Source organism: Eschrichtius robustus, chromosome 2 (genome assembly GCF_028021215.1).
Source record: "Eschrichtius robustus isolate mEscRob2 chromosome 2, mEscRob2.pri, whole genome shotgun sequence".
NCBI lineage: Eukaryota > Metazoa > Chordata > Mammalia > Artiodactyla > Eschrichtiidae > Eschrichtius > Eschrichtius robustus.
In genome coordinates, this window is record NC_090825.1 from 119,127,501 (window position 1) to 119,132,736 (window position 5,236).

Sequence of the window (5,236 nt, forward strand, 5' to 3'; positions counted from 1 at the left end):
AGCTCAATGCAGGCTGGCTGGAAAGAATCAAGAGGCATGTTAAATGTCTGTTCCACCCATCCACCCCTTCCCCTGGACTTATCCCAGAGAGAGGACTTATCCCAATGTCTGTGAGCCTAACATTGCATGTGTACCTGTGGGGAGGGGCTGAGCATCAAGGCGGCAGACAGCTCAATGCAGGCTGGCTGGAAAGAATCAAGAGGCATGTTAAATGTCTGTTCCACCCATCCACCCCTTCCCCTGGACTTATCCCAGGGAGAGGAGTTGGGAAATATTAGGAAAACCTGACAGTTGTACTTTGAAAACTACAGGTCAGCTAATGCCAAACTGGCAAGGGGCTCTGAATGAAAGGGCAGTTTCTGCACTGCCCCATTCAGTCCCAGCAGGTGCTTTCAGGGAAGGCTGTTTAAGCCTTTAACAGCTCAGAGAAAAAGGTCTCTAGGCTTCATGAGAGCCCGCCCACCACTATCTACCACTCTCGCTTGGGTTCTTTGGGACAACACTCCAGTTTAGTTCATTAAGCTCCAACTAAATAATGACTTACTGCTTCGAAAAGACTTTTAAAGGGGGGGAAGGGGGATGAGGGAAGCCAGGGACTTGCCTTCCCTGCACCCCACTGAGGGAGACAATCTGCTGCAAATAAAGCATTTAGGCAGCTGGATTTGCCTGAGAAACCTTGCTCCTCCCTGCCACCCACCACTAGCACTAAGAAGCTGACCTCTGGTCATAACCTGTCAGAGATCACAAAAAAAAAACAGCTGCTTTTCCTCACTTTGTCCCATCCCCAGTTATCAGTTCCCAACCCTTTTCTCTTCTTTTTCCACAACCAGCTGAGCTCCAAAGCCCCAGTGCTAGGGTGAGTGGGAGAGGTCTTGCTGTACTTTGGCTCTGGGCTATTCTAACCGGCTACAAACTTTGGCTTCGATGTATTCCCCTCAGAATTGTTGTCTGCTCAGATCCCCTTAAAGAGGGATTAGAAGTCAAGAGTGAGAAAAGAATGGGGCTAGAAGAAGTCTGTTAACTACTGGTACAGTTGGGGAACCACTGGCCCACATCAAAGTTTGGGGGTGGGGGACCAGAAATCTAAACCCCAGGGGAGGACCCCCCTCTCACTGACACCAAGATCATTTTATTTGTCTCACCACCCTCCACTAAGAATTGGACTTACAATAATAGACGTTAGCTTACTCCTGGGATGGGGCAGGAAATGACTCCCCCTTCCCCCCAACCAGAAAGAGACAAGGGAAACCACTTTTCTGCAAATGGCCACCTGCCCCAGAAGGGCCCCTTCCCTCCTCCGCGACATCCAGCACATCTGTGCTCCCTCCCCGGTGCCCTTGCTTCCTCCACCGACTGTCCTTGGAAAGAACAATCGTGATCACAGCTGAACGGTGGAGCCTCTTAAACCCAACCACATGTCCCGGATACATCCCCAGCCTTGTCAGCTGTCCGGATCTGCAGGGTGGCCCCAGGCCCCCTCGAGAGCTAAGCATCCTCCGCCTCTTACATCACACAGCACCCCACATCTCCTGTGGAGGAAGGGGCTCCCTTATAACCAAGCCCTCCTTACTAGGCACCCAGTAGTAACAAGGGGCACAGCCCCAGCCCTGCACACTTGCTAGCTGCTCAGCTGGCCCTGGCCCCTCGGGAGGAGTTTCTTCTCCCCACTCTGCAGATGGGGAGACTGAGGCCCAAGCTTAGCACATTTCCTAGCCCCTCATCTGCTTTGACCCAGCCCCTACCTTGGTCTGGAAGAGGTAATACAGTCTTCGGTTATGTTGCCCTTCATCACCTTCTTTCTTTGGCTCTTTTGAGAGAGTAAAAATATATTCCAATGAGTCATTGCCTTCCCTTCTGTCAGGTAGATCCAAGTTGACCATGAGATGGAACCGTCTCCACTCTTGCCATGTCGACATCCTAAATCCAAAATTTTTCATTCTATTCCTAGATCCAGAGGTTTTCCTCACAAGGGAACTTCCACCTCAGTAGGGCCCAGGGGCAGACAACTCTGGATGCAGAACCAAATTGAATGCCGTAACTTTCTAAGAACACTGACCTTCTTCTCTGAAGAGAAGGGGCTCCTTTCTAAGCCTCCTGGTACCATCACCCGGGCCCTACCCAAGAGGATGGCCCGGGGAAAGAAAAATGCTCGTGGGGGCCCAAAAGTGGGGGCTGGAAGATGTCACATGAAGGGACTAATAGCATCAGAAATTGGAAGAGAATCCCGCACAAAGTATTTATACTTTGATGATCCCAAAGTATTAAACCCCAGAGCAACACACCTCAAGGGCCATTTCTGGAGGTGTTAATGGGTGTTTTTTCCTCCCTTAGTTTTAAAATCACTGACTTTCAAATTCTGCACTGAAAAGCTGCCTTCATTTGTTTTTCAAGTCAGCCAAACCTCTGGGCAGAGGCAATGTCAGGTTTACCAGAGTTGGGGGGTGGAGAGTTCCAAAGAGCCTGTCTCTCCACCTATTCTGGAAGCATGAAAACAAAAATGACATCTGCGAGCTCCAAATGCCCCCAGCCTCTGCCCTGCTTTAACCAGGAATCATACTATTCCATGGGATCAGTCTCTTCCCACCTCGCCCTACCAAAGCTTTAAGGAGATGCTGCCATTTCAGAGAGTAATTTGGTAAAGGTCATGGGAATGAGCAGGAAAGCACTTACTCTTGAGTTCAGAATCTAAAAAGGAAGATAACCAAGAGACGTCTTTAAAGTCTTCCTCATCAAGCTGACCAACATTTGTCCATCAAGGAGATTTTAGAAATCTGCCACCAAAATGCCCCCTACCCAGTACTGGCCACGCAGCTCAGTTGGTCAGGATGTGCACTGCTCATATTAGAATTCGTCCGGAGCCTTCTGGCAAGTGAGGACCCTCCCAAGGGCTAGGAAAGAGAGAAAATTTGATTTCACACTGGACACATCAACTTCTTTCCCACCCTTCTGCTGAAAGAGAAGGAGACAGAGAAAGAGAGAGAGAGAGGGCTGGGGGGGTGGGGAGAGAGAGAGGTAGGTGTGGGGGGCATTGTCAATGGCTGCCCTCCCTTTCCTAGTCCTCCCCACACCCACACAACTAAGGGAAAAACCGAAACTTTCAGATGTTTATGCTCCGTTCCTATGAAGATCCGGGGGAACTCTAAACATTGTGAAATCACCAGTGCAATATTTGGGTAGGGCCTCAGGCCAGACCGAGCTTATTAAGAGATTGATAAACCCACATTTCCTAAATGCTCTGGGCCTTCACCTGCCAGCTTTGTATCCCCCAAGAGGCTCAGAGAGACTGGAGAGCCTTGATCAGCTAACCAGACAGACACGCACTTGCTCTCACCCCTCCCCAAACTGGAGAGAATCATGCCACTGGTTTGGAAGCAGGAAAGAGGAGGTTCATACTGGGTCTGGGCACCCCACCGAACCCACAACCTTCCTTTCATCGCGAATCATGCTGGGGGGCTGGGGGAAAGTGGTCTCTGAGCCTTGATGGGCCAGAAGGCAGCCTTCTGCCCTCATCCAGGCCTGGCAATATGGATACCCATCCAGCAGCTGGTGCATGAGGCAGCCAGCAGCTCTTCCCTCTGCCCACCATCCAGCCCCTCCAGCCCAGTTCGCTTCTCCCGTCCATCGCTCAGCCCATCAAGCCATGCAACCATTTTCCGCCTCTCCTGCCTCCTCTGCCCACAACCCCCAGCCCCCAATCAAAGAAAATTGAGAAACCGTCTTCTTGCACAAGAGCAGCTACTGTCTAAATGCTTTTTGATCATCTGTATGGAGGAGAAACTGGGCAAAGCCCTGGTCCCAGTGATGGAGCCAAGCTCCAGCTGTCCTGGCTGGCCAAATTTGCCCTCACCCCCCTTCATTGCCCCCATAGGCTTGGCGATTCAGAATTTTCAGAACGTACCGTCTCTATCCTTCTCTCTTCTCGGTGATGTCAAGCCTGGTACCACCAAGAAGGAAGGAGAGAAAGCGGGAGCCTTATCTCTCCTACGCACGCAGCCTCTTCCTCCAGCTCCCACACGCCCGGCGTTATGGAAACGCACCTTCAGCCCCTACCACAGCCCCAGCGCGGCCCGGGGGCCCCGGGACCTGGCACAGCTCGGTGCCCGGGGATAGGGAGGCACGAGGAGGCCGAGGAGCCTCGGGCCCTGCAGAGGCCGGGGAAAGAAAAGGCAACTGCAAGGCAGCTGCACAGCATAAAATGCGGCAGCAGAGCAAAGGTCAGACGGCGAGGAACCGCCTCGCCAAAGAGAGAGAGAGAGCAGAAATGCCCAGTCCCCGCCAGCCCTGCGCTGACCATCGAGGGGGAGGCAGAAGGGAAGAAAACCCAGTCCCTCACGGCTCCGAAGGGGAAAGAAAAACCTACGTCGAGCATAGGCCGCTGCGGCGGGCTGGGGAGATCTACGGCAGAGCTGGCACCGTGGGCAGCGAGCCCGGGGTGGGCGAGCCGCCCAGGGCGAGGGCGCCCGCCGGACCCAAGAGGTGGCTCCTGACGGAGCCTAGAGCCGCCTGTTCCAGCGCCCGAGGCCGGTGGTGGCAGGAGGAAAAAGGCCAGGCCAGAAGCAAACTCCCGGGACACGCACGAAGCTTCCGAGTCGTAGAGAGTGGGGAAGCCGTGCTTGGCAATGCCCGGGGGTCGGGAACGCCGGTGCCAAGCTGTGAACACCCCCAGCGCCTCGCCGGCCCAGCCGAGGGCGTCAGGGAGCTGCGGCGCACCGCAGCGGCTCCAGGAGGCGCAGGGAGAGGGAAGGAACACTGAGGCGCGCCTAGAAATAGCGCACCATTTGCCCCGGCCCGAGGGGGAGTCGCGTCGCGACTCAGAGAGGGGCAGCTTCACATCCCGAAGCCGGTCGGGGACTTACTTTGAGGAGCCGCAGAGTCACAAGCATTGCTCCACGTCTGTGTGAATTTCCGAACCCGAGTGGGTCGGACGCCGCCGTCCTCGCAGACGCCGGCCGGAGGAACCGGCACTGCTCCCTGCGCTCCTCAGCGCCAACACCGCGCTGTCAGCCCCTCTCGCTGCCTCCGCGGCGATGTTGCAACCACTGCCTGGGAAAATGGCTTTTTTATGAATGGGAGGGCAGGGAGCTCCTGTGCGCACGCGCGCAGTTCGCGATTCTATGAATGGGTGGGCACAAGAGACCCCGCGCGCGCATGCGCCGCGCTCCTTTTTTTATGAATGGGGGGCCGGAAAAGAACTTAACCCGTGATTGCTGGGGCTGACTCTCGCTCCTCCAGGGGC

At 54.6% G+C, this 5,236-nt stretch overlaps 1 protein-coding gene across 4 annotated transcripts in view; it reads right to left on the minus strand.

Annotated features, from left to right (window-relative positions):
- The window catches only part of SPRY4 (sprouty RTK signaling antagonist 4), a 14,111-nt gene extending 9,098 nt beyond the window's left edge, over nucleotides 1-5,013 (minus strand). Inside the window, exons 1-2 of one of the 4 annotated variants that reach the window (XM_068536084.1) lie at nucleotides 4,857-5,013; nucleotides 1,743-1,807 (exon numbers count right to left, since the gene is read on the minus strand). The gene's annotated coding sequence lies outside the window, so the exon portion shown is untranslated. Of the gene's footprint in view, nucleotides 308-1,742; nucleotides 3,646-4,856 lie in introns of those variants that run through there. The other 3 variants (XM_068536086.1, XM_068536087.1, XM_068536085.1) reach the window with 3 other exon arrangements.
- Between the last annotated feature and the right edge of the window lie 223 nt (nucleotides 5,014-5,236).